Consider the following 19,630-nt stretch of genomic DNA (forward strand, 5'->3'; position numbering starts at 1 on the left):
AGAGAATCTCTGTGTTTAAGGGAGAGAGAGGGCAGTGATTGTGGGACTTTGTGTTGGAACTGACTACTGCCCTGTCACAGCAGAAAGCAACACCAGGCATAAATCAGCCAGTACCCACAGAGGGAGCATTTGGACAAGCCCTAACCAGCGGTCAGAACCTGAGTTCCTCAAGCCTCGTCACTGTGGGCTAAAATGGTCCGTGGTGCTAAATGAAAGGCAGTCTAGGCCACAAGGATTACAATTCTTGAGCAAGTCCTGGTGCTGGGCTAAGCTCAGAGCCAGTGGACTTGGGGGGCATGTAACCTAGTGAGACAACAACCGGGGTGGCCAAGCGGGTGCTCGCACCACCTCTCCCCCAGCCGCAGGCAGTACAGCTTGCAGGTACAGGAAACTCAAGAGAGGAGAGGGAAGAGTAAAGAGGACTTTCCCTTGCAACTTGGATACTAGTTCAGCCACAGCGGGATAGGGCACCAGGCAGAGTCCTGAGGAGCCCATTCCAGACCCTAGCTAACAGATGACATTTCTAGACACCTCTTGAGCTAGAAGGGAACCCACTGCCTTGAAGCAAAGGAACCAGTCCTGACAGGATTCATCACCCGCTGACTAAATATCCCTTGGGCCTTGAATGGTCAGCAGGGGTACCCAGACAGTATTTGCTATGGACCTTGGGTGACACTCAGAGATGTGCTGGCTTCAGGTGTGACCCAGCAATTTCCCAGCTGTGGTGGCTACAGGGAGAGACTCTTTCTGCTTGAGAAAAGCAGAGAGAAGAGTAAAGGGGATTTTATATTGCAGCTTAGGTACCATGACCAAGTGGGATTTATCGCAGGGATGCCAGTATGATTCAACATACACAAATCAATCAATGTGATACATCATGTCAACAGAATGAAGGACAAAAACCATATGATCATTTCAATTGATACTGAAAAAGCATTCAATAAAACGTAACATCTTTCATGATAAAATCCCTCAAAAAACTGAGTATAGAAGGAACGTACCTCAATACAATAAAAGCCATATATGACAGATGCACAGCTAGTATCAGACTGAATGGGGAAAAACTGAAAGTTTTTCCTCTAAGCTCTGGAATATGACAAGGATGCCCACTTTCATAATTTTTATTTAACATAGTACTGGAATTCCTAGCTATTGCAGTCAGACAAGAGAAAGAAAGAAAGGGCATCCAAACTGGAAAGGAAGAATTCAAATTATCCTTGTTTGCAGATGATATGTTCTTGTATTTGGAAAAACCTAAAGACTTCTCCAAAAAACTTATTAGAACTGAAAAATATTCAGTAAAGTTGCAGGATGCAAAATCAGCATACAAAAATTAGCATTTTTATATGCCAATGGTGAACAATCTGTAAAACAAATCAAGAAAGCAATCCCATTTACAATCGCTACAAAGAAAATTAAATACCTAGGAATTGCCTTACCTGAAGAAGTGAAAGATCTCTACAATGAAAACTATAAAATATTAGTGGAAGAAACTGAAGAGGACACAAAAATATGGAAAGATATTCCGTGTTCATGGATTGGAAGAATCAATATTATCAAAATATACATACTACCTAAAGCAATCTACAGATTCAACACAGTCCCTATCAAAATACCCATGATATTCTCTGCCAAAATAGAAAAAAAAATCCTGAAATTTACATGGCACTGCAAAAGACCCAGAATAGGCAAAGCTATCCTGAGCAAAGACAACAAAACTGGAGGAATCACATTACCTGACTTCAAATTATACTACAAAGCAATAGTAACAAAAACAGCTTGGTACTGCCATAAACACAGACACATAGACCAATGGAAGAGAATAGAGAATCCAGGAACAAATCCATACATCTACAGTGAACTCGTTTTTGACAAAGGTGTCAAGAATATACACTGGGGAAAGGATAATCTCTTCTATAAATGGTGCTGGGATAACTGGATATCCATATGCAGAAGAATGAAACTAGACCCTTATCTCTCACCGCATATAAAAGTCAAATCAAAATGGATTAAAGACTTAAATCTAAGACCTCAAACTTTGAAACTACTAAAAGAAAACATTTGGAAAACTCCCCAGGACATTGGTGTGGGCAATGATTTCTTGAGTAATACCCCACCAGTACAGGCAACCAAAGTAAAAACGGGCAAATGGAATCACATCAAGTTAAAAAGCTTCTGCACATCAAAGGAAACAATCACCAAAGTCAAGGGACAACCCACAGAATGGGAGAAACTATTTGCAAAGTACTCATCTGAGAAGGGATTCGTAACCAGAATATATAAGGAGCTCAAACAACTCTATAAGAAAAAAAATCTAACAATTCAATTTAAAAATGGGCTAAAGATCTGAATAGACGTTTCTCCAAAGAAGACATACAAATGTCAAACAGGTATATGAAAAGGTGGCCAGCATCATTGATCTACAGAGAAATGCAAGTGAAAACTACAGTGACATATTCATCTTACTCCAGTTAAAATGGCTTTTATCCAAAAGACAGGCAGTAACAAATACTGGTGAGGATGTGGAGAAAATGGAACACTTCCACACTGTTGGTGGCCCCACTTCTGGGTATATATACTCAAAAGACAGGAAATCAGTATATCAAAGAGATATCTGCACTCCCATGTTTATTGCTGCACTATTCACAATAGCCAAGATTTGGAAGCAACCTAAATGTCTATCAACAAAAAAATGGATAAAGAAAATGTGGTACATATACACAGTGGAGTACTATTCAACTATAAAAAAGAATGAGATTCTGTCATTTGCATCAATATGGATGGAACTGGAGGTGATTATGTTAAGTGAAATAAGCCAGGCACAGAGAGACAAACACTGCATGTTCTCACTTACTTGTGGGAGCTAAAAATTAACAATTGAATTCATGGAGATAAAGAGTAGAACAATGGTTATCAGAACCTAGGAAGGGTAGTTGTGGGAGGAGAGGGGATGGTTAAAAGGTACAAAAATATAGTTAGACAGAATTAATAAGATCTAGTATTTGATAGCACGACACAGTTTGACTACAGTCGACAATAATTTATTGTACATTTTAAAATAACTAAGAGTATAATTGGATTGTTTGTAACACAAAGAAAAGATAAATGCTTAAGGTGATGGATACCCTATTTATACTGATGTGATTATTACACATTGTACGCCTGTATCAAAATCTCATGTACCCCATAAATATATACACCTACTATGTATCCACAAACATTAAAAATTTGAAAATAATAATATTTGTATTCCTTGGATATAGGCTTCTTGTTTATTTAATCCACTGCTGTGTTGAATATGCAATTATCTATTTGGGGTATTTGCTGCAATATGAGTGAACTTGGCTCAAGTGTTGCATGGGGATTCAGGTGTCATCATCTGGTTTTTTGAATCCAGAAGAGGGAGCCCAGGAGAATGTGTTGAAAAACTGCCTATCCTTTTGGATTCTTTGGAATAGTTGAGATAAGATGGTGATTCGTTTTGCCTGACTATTTGGTAGACCTGGCCTCCAAAACTGCATGTCCTGGAACATTTGAGGGTAGCTTGAGCTTCTAATTGGCTTTCAGTTTATGGATAAACCACAGTTTATCCATTCACCTCTTGAAGGAAATCTTGGTTGGTGATTATGTATAAGCTGCTATATCCATTTGGGTACATGATTTTGTGTATGTGAAGCGAAGTTTTCAATTCACATAGGTAAAACCTGGAAGTATGATTGCAGGGTCTAATGGTAAGTCGACGTTTAACTATATAAGAATTGTCCCAATGGCCTTGTAGAATGACTGTAACATTTTGCTTCCCTACCAGCAATGAATGAGAATTCCACATCCTCCTCCAGAATTTGGTATTTTCAGGTTTTTGGATTTTAGCAATTCTAATAGGTGTGTAGTGGAATCTTGCTGTTGTCTATATCTGCATTTTTATTGAATAATTACGGTAAGCATCTTTTCATATGCTCTTTTTGTGATCTGTGTATCTTCATTGGTGAATTATCTTCAAATCATTAACATATTTTTATTGGATTGCTTGTTTTCATGTTGTTGAGTGTTAAAACTTCCTTATTCAGGATATGAGTCGTTCATTAGACACAGGATTTACAAGTATTTTCTCCCAATCTGAAGCTGTATTAGTTCATTTTCACACTGCTATAAATAACTACCTGAGACTGGGTAATTTATGAAGAAAGGAGGTTTAATTGACTCACAGTTCCACATGGCTGGGGAAGGCTCAGGAAACTTATAATCATGGTAGAAGGCAAAAGAGAAGTAAGCACCTTCTTAACAAGGCGGCAGGAGAGAGCAAGAGAGAGGGGAAATGTCACACTTTTAAACCATCAGATCTCATGAGAACTCACTATCACAAGAACAGCATGTGGGAAACCGTCAGCAGTTGCAAAGATGATTCAGCGAGGATCCATATACATCACACCCAGTTTCTTGTATTATTAACATCATACATGAATATGATGCATTTGTCACAACTTACAAGCCAATAGTCATCCTCAGTGACTTTTTACTGTTCCGGGATCCCATATAGGATACATTATTTTAGTCATCATGTCTCCTTAGAATTCTCTTGACTGTGATAGTTTCTCAGGCTTTCCTTATTTTTGATGACTTTAACAGTTTTGATGAGTATTGGTCAGGCAATTTGTGGAATGACCCTCAATTGGGATTTGAGTTTTTTCTCATAATTAAACTGGGGTAATGGTTTGGGGCAGGAAGACCAGAAAGATGAATTGCCATTCTCACCACACTTTATTCTACCACCATGATTTATCACTGTTGATGTTGACTTTGACCACCTGGCTGAGACAGTGTTTGTCAGGCTTTCCCTCTGTAAGGTTATTACTTCCCGCCTTTCCATATTATACTTTTAAAAAGGAAATCATTAGGCGCACGCCACATAACTAGGGAAGGGGTGGCACTGACACGAATGATTTGGAATTTTTCTCAGTGGGAGATTTGTTTATTCTCCCCTATTTATGTATTTATTCACGCATGGATTTACCTCAGATGAACTCATGGTTATTTATTATATGTTTTGGGTTATAATCCAATACCACTTTATTTTGTTGTTCAAATTGTTCCACTTTTGTCCATTGGAAGCTCTTTCAGTTGGCTCTGGTGTTCCTTTCACATACCTCCATCATTATACATGTTTTTTGCTTTGCCTTACTTTCTGTCATGACAAAGTGTTTCAGGCTCATTTGTATATTTCCCGTTCCAGTCATAGAAGAATTCATTTTTCCATGGATTTCTGCTTCCTTTTTATTGGAGAAGAATACTAGAATCCTAGATGTGGGTGCTAAGTATGCTCATTGTTCCTGGGGAGTTGTTGCTCCTAGCTGTCTCATCTGACAGAGTAAGGAAATGTATGTGTGTTTATAAACCTGTACATATACACTTATCTATAAGTGTGTGTGTGTGCAATCCTCTGTATGTATATTAAGCTATACAGGAGTTCTTACTGATGTCTCCAACACTACTCCTTTACCACAAGGAGCTTCTAGCCTACTTCCTTTGTTTCTCTGTAAGTATCCACTCCAACAATGAGAGATCTGGCTCCTACCATTCTTCATCTATAAAAGTAGTTGCTCCAGCTGGGCGTGGTAGCTCACACCTGTAATCCCAGCACTTTGGGAGGCCGAGGCGGGCGGATCGCGAGGTCAGGAGATTGAGACCATCCTGGCTAACATGGTAAAACCCTGTCTCCACTGAAAATACAAAAAATTAGCCAGGCATGGTGGCAGGTGCCTGTAGTCCCAGTTACTCGGGAGGCTGAGGCAGGAGAATAGTGTGAACTTCGGAGGCGGAGTTTGCAGTGAGCCGACATCGTGCCGCTGCACTCCAGCCTGAGTGGCAGAGCAAGACTCCATCTCAAAAAAATAAAATAAAATAAAAAATAAAACTAAATAAATAAAGTAGTTGGTCATGGGTAGATATATATACATACGTACGTGTGTGTGTGTGTGTGTGTGTGTGTGTGTGTGTGTGTGTGTGTGTGTGTGTATACAGTAGAACCAGAATTGTTAACCCCCATCCTTATGGGAAACAGACTTATCAACTAGACTGTAGTGCTTTTCATTATAGTGCTTTTTTCATTTTAACACCAAGCATTTAAGATTTGTCCATGTTTTCCTGTTGCTTGATAACTCATTTCTTTTTTTCACAAATAATGTTCTATTATTGTTGGACCACAGTTTGTTTGTCCGTTCACCTATTGAAGAACATCCTGGTTGTTTCCAGTTTTTAGTAATTATGAAATAAGTTGCCATATACACTTGTATGCAAGTTTTTTGTGTGGACGCAAGTTTGCAAGCTAGTTGGATGTATACCTAGGAATAGCAAGACTGTGCTCAGCTTTGTTAAAAACAAACAAACAAGCAAACAAAAACCTGACAAACCATCTTTGAAAGTGGCTGTACTAGTTTGCATTCCCAGAAGCAATGAATGACAGTGTCTGTTGCTCCTTAGTGTTGCCAGCAAGTGGTATTGTTAGACATACTAGTAGCTGTGTATCTCATTGTTATTTAATTCACAATTCACTAATGAAGAATGATGTTGACGGTCTTATCTTATGCTTATTTCCCATCTGTATATCTTCTTTGGCGATGTGTCTGTTCAGAGTTTCTGCCCGTTGATTGAGTTTTTATAAATTTGCTTTCTTATTGTTCAGTTTTAAGCCTCCTTTGTAGATTTTGGATACACATCCTCTATCAGATACATGTTTTGCAAACACTTTGTCATAGTCTGTGACTTCTCTTTTCTTTTTCCTAACAATGTCTTTCAAAGAGCATTTGAGGTTTCTTTTTTATTTTTAGAAAGTCTAACTTATCAATTTTGCCTTTCATAGACCATCCTTTTGATGTTGTATCTAAAAAACTTATCACCAAAACCAAAGTCATGTAGATCTTCTCCTGTTTTCTTCAAGAATTTTTATAATATTGCATTTTAAATTTGAGTCTATAGTATACTTTGAGTTTATTTTTTGTGAAAGATATAAAATTTTATCTAGGTTCATTTCTTTGCATATTAAGATCCATTTGTTCAGGTGCCCTTTGTTGAAAAGACTATCATTTCTCTATAGGATTATCTTTGCACCTTTGTCAAAAGATCAGTAAACTATATTTGTATGGATCTATTTCTATTTTGTTTCATTGATGTGTGTCCATTCTTTTGGCAATATCATACTTTGTAGATTGCTGTACCTTTACAGAACAAGTGGTGTACCAAAGCTGACATCAACCATGAGAAATCATATTTCTATGATTTTTACATGAAAATATTTCTATTGCTTTTACATGATGTGAAGAGAATGGCATTTTACCTCTGAGATCTTCCCCCTGGAAGTTCATACTCTCATTCTAATTATGACAGAAATAGAAGACAAATCCCAGTAGAGGGGCTTTATGCAAAATAGCTGACCAATGCGCCTCAAAACTGTTAAGATCAAAGTCATCAAACATAGGGAAAGTCTAAGATCTGCCACAGCTAAGAGGAGCCTATGGAGGTATGAGTAAATGTGAAACGGTGGTCCTAGATGAAACTCTGGAACAGAAACAAAAATGCATTAGGTAAAAACAAAGGAAATCTGAATAAAGTATGTACTTTGGTTAATAGCAATGTGTTAATATAGGTTCAATAGTTGTAACAGATGTGCCATACCAATGGAAAATGTTAATAAAAGAGGACACTGGATGTGGAGCATAGGGCACTCAATGCTAGGTTTTCTATTTTTCTCTAAATCTAAAGCTACAAGTTTATTAACAATGAAAAAAATGTTAGCAAACTACTTAAAGAATATTTACCAAAAAACTACAGCGAACATCAAAAAGTTGAAAGTACTTTTACTTTGAAATTGTGAAAGACAATGATTCCTGCTATCACCATTTCTATTCAATATTGTAATAGAGGTACTAGCCAGTGCAGTAACACTAAGCAGATGAAATAAAAGGGCTAGAGATAAAAATAAGAAACAAAATTTGCCGAATTAACAGATGATTTTTAGATTGTGTATAAAGAAAATTCAAAATAAGGGTAAATTATTCATTTAATAAAATGTATATAAAAGTTGCAGGACAAATATGATCAATTTACCAAAAAAAAGTTTCTGCAGTAACAGTATGAAAATAAGAATAAACAAAATATATCTTGTAAAATGAATCTAAGCAAAGAAAGCTTAAGAACTTCATGGAAATTAAATGAATGAACTAATTAAGGCTTAATATGTAAAATAAATGGATGTGAGTATTCAGTATTGTAGACGTGTTAATTACTTCCAGAAGTAATCTACAGATGATTACAATCCCAACTGAAACATTCAAGTCTTTATGTGTGAATGTGTGTGCTTACATACATGTGTGTGTAAAATATTGCAAGATGATTCTGAAATTTAAATTGACATGTGATATAGTTTCTATATGTGTCCCCACCCAAATGTCATTTTGAATTGTAATCTCCATTGTTGGAGGTGGGGCCTGGTGGGAAGTGATTGGATCATGGGGCTGGATTTCTCATGAATGGTTTAGCACCACCCCCTTGGTGCTGTTATCGTGATAGTTAGTGAGTGAGTTCTCACGAGATCTGGTTGTTTAAAAGTGTGTGGCACCTCTCCTGCCTCTCTGTTATTCCTGCTCTGGCCATGTGACGTACCTGCTTCCACTTCACCTTCTGCCATAAGTTTCCTGAGGCCTCCCCAGAAGTTGAGCAGATGCCGGCATCATGTTTCCTGTACAGCCTGCAGAACCGTGAGCCAATTAAGCTTCTTTTCTTTATAAATTATCCAGTCTCAAATATTTCTTTATAGCAATGTGAGAAAAGATTAACACAACTTGCAATAGGCCAAGCATAGCCAAGATATTCTTGAGATAAAAGAAGATAAGAGGAGTTCCTCCACCAGATAATAAGAACGGCTAGAAAGCTATAGTGATAAAGAATTTGTGGTATGGATACAAGGTGTAACGAATAGAACAATGGAGCAATAGGAATAGAGATTCCTGAAACACACCCACTTAATACATGGACTTTTGATTTATATATTTAAAAAGAGCAGGAGAGATAGGGCAATAATAAAGCTATAACTTTTAATAAATGACAGTGAAACAACTAAACACCCATGTAGAAAACAAAATGTAACAGGAACCCTCCTTGGAATTACACACAAAAATTAATTCCAGGAGGATTAAAGAACCACTTTTTAAAGGTTTCCTGTGACTTTTTAAAAATACACATAAAATACATGGAATGGTAAAAATGAGCCTTCATATGTTTCTGTCATCTAGAGAGCAAGCTGTATGGGTCAAGGAGGGCATTGATAAGGCTGGAGGGGAAAGGACTGAAAAAGGCTAGGGACATTGGTCAGTACCAGAAGGGATGGAGGTGATACAAGTCAGGGAGGAAGAGGGGAAATGGCAGCTCCTTCTGCCCCTTATCTCTGACATAGATGACCTTCCTACCCTCAGGGGTCTTCATTTTCAAAGAGCTAGACCTGGTGGCTAGACAGGAGAAGGGTTAGGAGAAGGCTACCTGGACCAGTGACTTGTTCATTCCATCTCTCACCACAGCCCCTGCTGATCCCTAGAGTCCTGGAGCTCAGAGAAGTGTGACCTGACAGTGATTCCTGAGACTTCTGACAAGGCTTGTTGGGCTAACACCCTGATCAGGCCCAGGAAGCCTCTATCAACTTAGAGAGGCAGTGCCAGGTTGTCCACATGTGATGGGAGTAAAGTGCTACCTCCCTCCTCATCTGGGTGAGAGCCACTGGTTGGAAGAGGGGTTTGGGGGCTTTGGCCTCTCTCCTTTTTTACTCATTGCAAGATGTCCCCCAGATCCTGTTCCTTGACAGAAAACCCTCGCTGTAGACCTCCACTAGTGGGACTTGGAGTACTTAATGGAGCAAGGCAGGGGAGTCTCTCTCCTTCCTGAGATCAGAGATCAGTGTGAAGAAGACAGGCATCATGGGATAAGCCTGAACTAATTCCACAGTGGGCAGAGGGCCTCCAGGAATGAAGGACTTTCTCCATCAGCACATGAACTACCACGGGTATGGGCAGGATTTTCCTAACAGTGTTTTTTAGCGAGTAGTTATTAATTTTAATAATGTCTAACTTATTCATTTTTTCTTTCATGAGTCATGCTTTCGGTGTTGTGTCTAAGAAGTCATAGCTAAACCCAAGTTCACCTTGATTTTCTTCCACGGATGGGGAGTCACCAGTGATGCTGGTTGGAGGGCCTTTCCTCCAGCATATGAACTACCACTAGTCTGGGGAGTTGGGTCACGGAAGTGTCTTAATGAAGACTCTCCACCATCAAAATGGGATTTGGAGCTTCTGGTTGGAAATGCTTCAGGCTGACAGCCTCTGAATGAGAATGGGGTCACCCAAAATTAGGCCCAGGGTGATGGACTAAGAGGGCCTTATAGGAGGAAGAGCATTATCTTGATCATCTCATCTACCCGTGATCAACACCCACCCAGATCAATGCCTGCACCACCTCTGCTCCATGTACTTTCTTTTAGCTGCCCTCACACTTGACAGAGCCCTCAGCAATATTCAGGAACCTTGAGATTCTAAAAGAGGTAGATTTGTGTTTTGTGAACGAGTTCACTGAAGGTATGAGTCATCTCCAGATTTACTGTGCCCAGGCCCAACTCAGCTGTTGCGGAGTTTACTTTCTTCCTCAGTTTTGGCTTCAGCATCTCAGGTGCAGTTAGCCTATCTTGTAGCCAGAATGGGGTATACAACCTCAAAGGTGAAGGTGGAAAATCTTGGGCATTTCTTTTACAATGATTTCATTTTGCCTCCCCGTGTCAGATCCACAAGGCCAACTTTTCTCAGATCTTTACTGAGAATATTGTGGGGTTCCTGAAGATAAAGCCCATGATGTTTGCCCCTTAAGATTGCAGCCCCAGGTAGTTTATCACTTACATTACCCCACACCCAGCTTTCAGAAATTCATCAAAATCACCATTTAGATGTTCTTACCAGTTTATGGCTCCAGCAGCTTCTGCTACAGGTAAGCAGATCTTACCTGTTCCTCTTTGTATGCACCAGTCGCTCCACATTTTCAGTCAGTGGTTTGCCCTGCAATCTCAGTTCTCTGATGGGTGTAAGAAAAAGTTTTCAGTTTGTCAAGCATTTTCTTGTAAGAATGGGAGTGCCAACTTACAACTGTATATCCTTTTTAGTGGTTGCTTTAGTTATTATATATACCTAGCTTATCTCACTCTACTGTTGTCAACATTTCGCCAGTTCGAGTGAAGTGTAGAAACCTCACCTCCCTTCATATCCTTTTACCCTTCTCCATTTATGATGTGGTTGTCTTAAGTATTTCTTATACATACATTTAAAGACACATTAGACCGTTCTATAATTTTTACTTCAACTGTCAAACATAACTTAGAAAACTCAAAGGAGAGTCTATTGTATTTATCCACATTTTGTTTACCATGTTCTTTCTTCCTTCTCCATGTTCCAATTCCCCATTATCCCTTTTATCATTTCCTTTCTGTTTAGGGAATTTCCTCTAGCCATTCTTCTAGGGTAGATCTCCTGGTGACACAGTCTATTAGTTTTCCTTAATTTGGGAATATCTTGATTTTCCCTTCATTCCTGAAATATATTTTTGCCATATGTAGGGTTGTGTTAACTGTTCTTTTCTTTCAGCTCTTGAGAGATGTTGTGCTTCTTTCTTCTGGGCTTCATGGTTTCTGTTGCAAACCTCACTGCAATTTGAATTATTTTCCCTCTAAACTGAGATGTCATTTCTCTCTCGCTGCTTTCAAGAATATTTTTTTGTCTTTAATTTTCAGAAGTTTGACTATGACGTATCTTGACTTGGATTTATTCTCCTTGGATTCACTCACCTTCTTGAATTTATAAGTTTATGAGTGTTGCTAAACTTGGACAGCGTTAAGCCATTATTTCTTTGAGTACCTCTTCAGCCCTATTCTCTTTCTCTTCTCTTTCTGGTATTCTAGTGACATGAATGTTCAATCTTTTGTTATGGTCCCTCAGGTCTCTGAGGCTCTGCTCATTTTTATATTGATGTATTTTTTCCCTGTTGTTCAGACTGAGAAATTTCTATTGTTCTATCTTTCAGTTTACTGATTCTTTCCTCCGTCATCTCCATTCTGCTTTTTAGCCCATCCATTAAGTTTTTCATTTCAGTTACTGCTTTTTTCAGTTCTAAAAATGTCAATTGATTTTTCTTTATATATGCTACTTCTTTGCTGAGATATTCTATTTTTTCCAATTGTTTCAGGTGTGTTTATAATTGCATGCCGAAGCATTTTTATAATGGCTGATTTAAAATCTTTGTCAGATAATTCTCAATGTCCATCGTCTTGGTGTTGACATGTATTGACTGTGTGTTTTTATTCAGTTCAAGATCTTCCTGTTTCTGTTATGTGAATGGTTTTTGATTGAGCTGTTGATATTTTGGTTGTTATGTCATATTATTCTGGATCTTATTAAAACCTTGTGCTTTAGCTGGCTTTCTCAGACATCACTCTAGCAAAAAAGATAGGGCACCACTTCATTACTGACATGTGGGAATAGAAGACCAAGTTCCTCACTTGGCCTCCATTAACACCCAAGTGGCAGCCCACTCATTACTACTGGGTTTAGGTGGGAGTTCTGGCCCCATACTAGGGCTCTACTGATACCTCCTTGTCTGAGAGGGGTGGGTGTTTCTCATTACTGTTCCCCATGTGGCCTCCACTGACAACACATGTTGTAGGGATGGTCTCATTGTTCCTGGACACTGGTGAAAGTCCTTACTTTTTACGAGGCCTCCTCTGATGACACCCGAGTCAAGAGAGGAAGGGGCAACTTGTTATCTTTGAGTGGAAGTGTAGGTTCCCTACATGAGCTGTGTAAACAACATGCTGTGGGGAGGGAAATGCTTCATTACTACATGCTGGGAATAAAAGCCCAAGGTCTCTACTCAGTCACCTCTGACACCACTCTAGTGCTGGTGAGGGAGTACTTGGAGCCCTTGGTATAACCTAGTGAGGGTGGCAGTCTAGGCTCACCTCTTAGCCTTTGCTGGTGTGCATGTGAGTGGGGCCATAGATTTTTTGTATGTGTTGATATTTGGTGAGAGTAGAGCAGTTAGTGTCTAAAAGTTTTCTGTCTTGCTAGGTTACCCTTTGCCTGATTTTATTTTTTGGTTAGAGAGAGGAGGCTTTTGTTGAGGCTACTCCCCTCAACTCCCTGTACCTGTTGGCTTATTTAGCTCCATTTCTGGGATATATAAGGCATAAAGAAAACACAGGGAATCCCAGCATTTTGGGAGGCCGAGGTGGGCAGATCACGAGGTCAGGAGTTTGAGACCAGCCTGGCCAACATGGTGAAACCCCATCCCTACTAAAAATACAAAAATTAGCTGGGCGTAGTAGCGTGCACCTGTAATCTCAGCTACTGGGGAGGCTGAGGCAGAAGAATTGCTTGAACCCGGGAGGGGGAGGTTGCAGTCAGCCAAGACCATGCCACTGCACTCCAACCTGGGTGACAGAGCGAGACTCCGTCTCAAAAAAAAAAAAAGAAAAGAAAAAGGAAAACACAGGGAACTCACCACTATGTTGTTCCTTGGATTCCAAGGTCCCTAGCCGGTCTCCCTCTTTTCTCTACCATTCAGACCCGTCTTGCTGCTTGTTTTATGTATAACATTCTGGGCAGTTCGTTGTGCTTAGCAGGAGAAATAGGAGAAAGGGTGTGTACTCCATCTTCTCAGAAGTGGAAGTTGAATCCCTACAGATAATTTTAAAACAATGAAATTGATAAAAGCCAATCTTGATTTTTATCACCACCATATTCCAGTATGTCTATATAATTTCTGTGATAAAATGCTCTCCCCCCAATCTTTTATCCTTATTTTTTCACAAGTTATTTTTCTTTTCAGGAAATTGTCAACCTAAATATACAGAGAGAGGATCTCTAAAAGAAAATTTGGGAATAGAGCGTTTCATTGGGATTACACGTGCCATAGTAAATGTTGTGTATTCAGAGAGGCAAAGGAAGACAAAGGTTTTAAAAGGAAAGAATAAGGAGACTTACATAAATCCTTTGAAATAATTATCCTTTGGCCAGTCGCGGCAATTCACGCCTGTAATCCCAGCACTTTGGGAGGCCGAGGCGGGCAGATGGCCTGAGCTCAGGGGTTTGAGAACAGCTTGGCCAGCATGGCAAAATCCCATCTCTACAAAAAATACAAAATATTAGCCAGATGTGGTGGTGCACACCTGTGGTCCCAGCTACTTGGGGGCTGAGGTGGGAGGATGGCTTGAGCCCAGGAGGCAGAGGTTGTAGTGAGCTGAAATCGAGCCACTGCACTTCAACCTGGATGACAGAGTGAGAATCCGTCTCAAAAAAAAAAAAAAAAAAAAAAAGGAAATAATTATCATTGACTACAAAGATCAATAACAAAGGTGATGCCAGGCCGAGGTTGGATAAGCAGTTGCTGGGCAGATGCCCTCACAGAAGTATTTTTAGCAGGTTGTAATGGCTTTTGTGTAAGGTTGTAGTTTTTGCAGACTCTTGTTATCAGGCGTTCTTACATGAGAACCCTTCCTTCATAACTTTTTGCAGCTATATTTGTCAGTGGTTTTTTAACATTAGTGACTCCATTTTATTCTGACAACTTTCACAGAATGTAATTTCTAAAAATGGTTTTATTGAGATATAGTTGATATACAATAAACTTCCCAAAGTATACAATTTAATACATTTTTTCATATATATACATCAGCAAAACCTCACCACACTACAGATAGTGAACATATCCATCATTCCCAAAAGGTTTTTCCCGTTGTAATTCCTCCCTCTTGCCACTTCTGAATCCCCATTCCCAGGCAACCACTGATCTGTCTGTCGTGATAGACTATTTTAAATTTTTTAAAAGATTTACATAAATACTTAGAAGTGGGATAGCTCCATCATATGATAGGGGTATTATTAACTTTTTAAGAAACTACCAAACTGTTTTGAAGATGGTTGTATAATTTTACATTCTCACCAGGTATATATGAAAGCTCCAGTGTTTTATATTCTTGCCAACATTTATAAGGACTAAATCTTTTCAATTTTAACCATTCTGATATTTGTGTCATTATCTCATTGTGATTTTGATTATCAGTTTCCTAATGAATAATAATGTTGAGTTTTTATTCATGTGATTATTTTCCAGATTTATCTCTATGTATTTCTTATTTTCTAAAGTTATTTTAAATTGCACTGTTGTGTATTTCAACTTCAAATTGTGCATTGTTAGTTTATACAAACACAATTGATTTTTGTATACTGATCTTTTATTCTGCAACTTGCTAAATTCAGTTATTAATTCTAGAAGCATTTTTTTTAGATTGATAGAACTTTCTACATATATTATCTTGTGGTCTGTGAAAAAGACAATTTTACTTCTCCTTTTCCAATCCGGAGGCCTCTTCCAGTCCAGATGATCCATTGTACTGGCAAGAACCTCAAGTACAATGTTGAACAATTTCTCTCTCTTTACCACAAACTCATCAGTCTTAGGTTATAGTTTCTACATGCAAATCCCCAGCACAACTTCCAACACAGGAATATCTACCTCTTCCTCCCTGTACTGTTAAAACCCAAGCCTTCTTTGGGAGGCCGAGGCAGGCGGATCACGAGGTCAGGAGATTGAGACCATCCTGGCTAACACGGTGAAACCCCGTCTCTACTAAAAATACAAAAAAAAATTAGCCAGGCGTGGTGGCGGGCCCCTGTAGTCCCAGCTACTTGGGAGGACGATGCAGGAGAATGGCGTGAACTTGGGAGGTGGAGCTTGCAGTGAGCCAAGATCGCGCCACTGCACTCTAGTCTGGGCAACAGAGCAAGACTCCATCTCAAAAAAAAAAAAAAAAAGAAGAAGAAGAAACCCAAGCCTGGGTGCTATACTTAAAGAGATTAACATGACCCCCATATTTGAAACAAGACTAGAATACGTCTGACAGCCTGAAGGCAGTGATTTCAGACTGAAAAACAGAAAATTGAAAAGAGATATGAGTATACTGGGAAAAGGAGGGGAATGGCAAAGTCCCCTGGTGGTAACCAAGAAGTAGATGGTCTTCAAGATGCATGAAAGCAATTTGTAGGCAGGAAATGGAATGATTCGCATTTCCACAAAAGACTTAATATAGCTACACTACCATGGAGGGATTTTTAGGTAAGACATACAAACACTAGGTAATGGTGAAGGGTGGCAGAGGACAGAATGTATTAATACCACTGAATGGGGTGGGCCATGGGAGAAGACTTGGAGGAGACACCCTCTCTCTGCTACGTGACCCACCAGAATTGAAGATGGGGAAATGAACAGGGTGACAGATCAGTTTGGAAGGCTCTTTATGGGTGCTAAAGAAATGCCCCTTAATTCAACCAGAGTATCTAGGCCCTCCAGTATCCTCCTCTGAATAATCAAAGCTCAGGAATGTGTCTTGCCGTTATCCTGGGAGGGGTATATATAGTGAGGCTAGGACGTCTGGAACAGACTGTTGAGAGACGCTGGCATGGTAAAGATGGCCAGGAAACCATGAGTCTCCAGCCCAGTTGCCCAACGACTACCTACCAACACCAAAGAAGAGGAAAAGAGGACGGCCACCTCTCAATCCAGGCCCAGAAGCCCTATCAAGGTGGGCAGCCCACTCAAGCTCCGACTCCTACCCTGTCCTGTCCTGGCATAACCCCCACCCCAGCCTGCACCCCTTCTCATGAAGCTTCTGTTCCCACCCTCTTCCTTCCTCCTCCCCAAAACCATTCCCTTCTGTGATCTCCCTGCTGTCCTTCCAGGTTCCCAAGACAACCTGAAAGGGAAAAGGAACCCTTGGAGGGAGTTCCAGGAAAAAAAAAGTTTCTCCCTAAAAGACCACCGCTTCCAGCAAAGCTGAGGAAGGGAGTGGGCCAACACTATCTAGCCACTGCGACCAACTGAATAAGGAACTCGATAAAATCAGCCACAGCAGGACCAAGTAAGCCAGGAGACCTCCACCATCTCCAGCATCTCCCTGCACAGCCTGTAATTTCAGGGCAAGGCCAGAGACCTCAAATCTATCTGAGAAGTCCCCAAAGGTCTGACCCACTCCCCCCTACCCCCACCGGAGAAATAGGCAACAAGGTCTAGAGTATATTTTGCACCCAACAGGGTGATGAAAATAAAATGAACCTGTTGTAAAATGATGTGTGGGTCTGCATATTCTCAGATGGTGGGGAGGGAGGAAGGAAGGAAGAGGCAGTGGTGTGGAAAGGGAGAGAGGTGGGTATTCTGGGGTTGGGGCCAGACGTACAGTCCACAGTTAGCCAGACATGCAAGATAAGGGTTGCATCAAGGTTGGACACTGAAGACAAATCTCCTTAAGTTTTTTGTTTGTTTGTTTTGTTTTTATTATTATTATTATTATACTTTAAGTTCTAGGGTACATGTGCATAAGGTGCAGGTTTGTTACATATGTATACTTGTTCCATGTTGGTGTGCTGCACCCATCAACTCGTCAGCACCCATCAACTCGTCATTTACATCACGTATAACTCCCAATGCAATCCCTCCCCCCTCCCCCCTCCCTGTGATAGGCCCCAGTGTGTGATATTCCCCTTCCCGAGTCCAAGTGATCTCATTGTTCAGTTCCCACCTATGAGTGAGAACATGCGGTGTTTGGTTTTCTGTTCTTGTGATAGTTTGCTACGAATGATGGTTTCCAGCTGCATCCATGTCCCTACAAAGGACACAAACTCATCCTTTTTGATGGCTGCATAGTATTCCATGGTGTATATGTGCCACATTTTCTTAATCCAGTCTGTCACTGATGGACATTTGGGTTGATTCCAAGTCTTTGCTATTGTGAATAGTGCCGCAATAAACATACGTGTGCATGTGTCTTTATAGCAGCATGATTTATAATCCTTTGGGTATATACCCAGTAATGGGATGGCTGGGTCATATGGTACATCTAGTTCTAGATCCTTGAGGAATCGCCATACTGTTTTCCATAATGGTTGAACTAGTTTACAATCCCACCAACAGTGTAAAAGTGTTCCTATTTCTCCACATCCTCTCCAGCACCTGTTGTTTCCTGACTTTTTAATGATTGCCATTCTAACTGGTGTGAGATGGTATCTCATTGTGGTTTTGATTTGCATCTCTCTGATGGCCAGTGATGATGAGCATTTTTTCATGTGTCTGTTGGCTGTATGAATGTCCTCTTTTCAGAAATGTCTGTTCATATCCTTTGCCCACTTTTTGATGGCGTTGTTTGTTTTCTTCTTGTAAATTTGTTTGAGTTCTTTGTAGGTTCTGGATATTAGCCCTTCGTCAGATGAGTAGATTGCAAAAATTTTCTCCCATTCTGTAGGTTGCCTGTTCACTCTGATGGTAGTTTCTTTTGCTGTGCAGAAGCTCTTTAGTTTAATGAGATCCCATTTGTCAATTTTGGCTTTTGCTGCTGTTGCTTTTGGTGTTTTAGACATGAAGTCCTTGCCCATGCCTATGTCCTGAATGGTACTATCTAGGTTTTCTTCTAGGGTTTTTATGTTATTAGGTCTAACATTTAAGTCTCTAATCCATCTTGAATTAATTTTCATATAAGGAGTAAGGAAAGGATCCAGTTTCAGTTTTCTACTTCTGGCTAGCCAATTTTTCCCAGCACCATTTATTAAATAGGGAATCCTTTCCCTATTTCTTGTTTCTCTCAGGATTGTCAAAGATCAGATGGCTGTAGATGTGTGGTATTATTTCTGAGGACTCTGTTCTGTTCCATTGGTCTATATCTCTGTTTTGGTACCAGTACCATGCTGTTCTGGTTACTGTAGCCTTGTAGTATAGTTTGAAGTCAGGTAGCGTGATGCCTCCAGCTTTGTTCTTTTGACTTAGGATTGTCTTGGCGATGCGGGCTCTTTTTTGGTTCCATATGAACTTTAAAGCAGTTTTTTCCAATTCTGTGAAGAAACTCATTGGTAGCTTGATGGGGATGGCATTGAATCTATAAATAACCTTGGGCAGTATGGCCATTTTCACTATATTGATTCTTCTTATCCATGAGCATGGTATGTTCTTCCATTTGTTTGTGTCCTCTTTTATTTCACTGAGCAGTTGTTTGTAGTTCTCCTTGAAGAGGTCCTTTACATCCCTTGTAAGTTGAATTCCTAGGTATTTTATTCTCTTTGAAGAAATTGTGAATGGAAGTTCATTCATGATTTGGTTCTCTGTTTGTCTGTTACTGGTGTATAAGAATGCTTGTGATTTTTGCACATTAATTTTGTATCCTGAGACTTTGCTGAAGTTGCTTATCAGCTTAAGGAGATTTTGGGCTGAGACAATGGGGTTTTCTAAATATACAATCATGTCATCTGCAAACAGGGACAATTTGACTTCTTCTTTTCCTAACTGAATACCCTTGATTTCTTTCTCTTGCCTGATTGCCCTAGCCAGAACTTCCAACACTATGTTGAATAGGAGTGGTGAGAGAGGGCATCCCTGTCTTGTGCCAGTTTTCAAAGGGAATTTTTCCAGTTTTTGCCCATTCAGTATGATATTGGCTGTGGGTTTGTCATAAATAGCTCTTATTATTTTGAGGTACGTTCCATCAATACCGAATTTATTGAGCGTTTTTAGC

The 19,630-nt window shown here is 39.8% G+C and overlaps 1 pseudogene; it reads left to right on the forward strand.

The window, feature by feature from the left end:
- The window catches only part of LOC144338613 (chondrosarcoma-associated gene 2/3 protein-like), a 48,867-nt pseudogene extending 31,715 nt beyond the window's left edge, over positions 1–17,152 (forward strand).
- Positions 17,153–19,630: the final 2,478 nt, after the last annotated feature.

The sequence above is a fragment of the Macaca mulatta genome, chromosome X, assembly GCF_049350105.2.
Source record: "Macaca mulatta isolate MMU2019108-1 chromosome X, T2T-MMU8v2.0, whole genome shotgun sequence".
NCBI lineage: Eukaryota > Metazoa > Chordata > Mammalia > Primates > Cercopithecidae > Macaca > Macaca mulatta.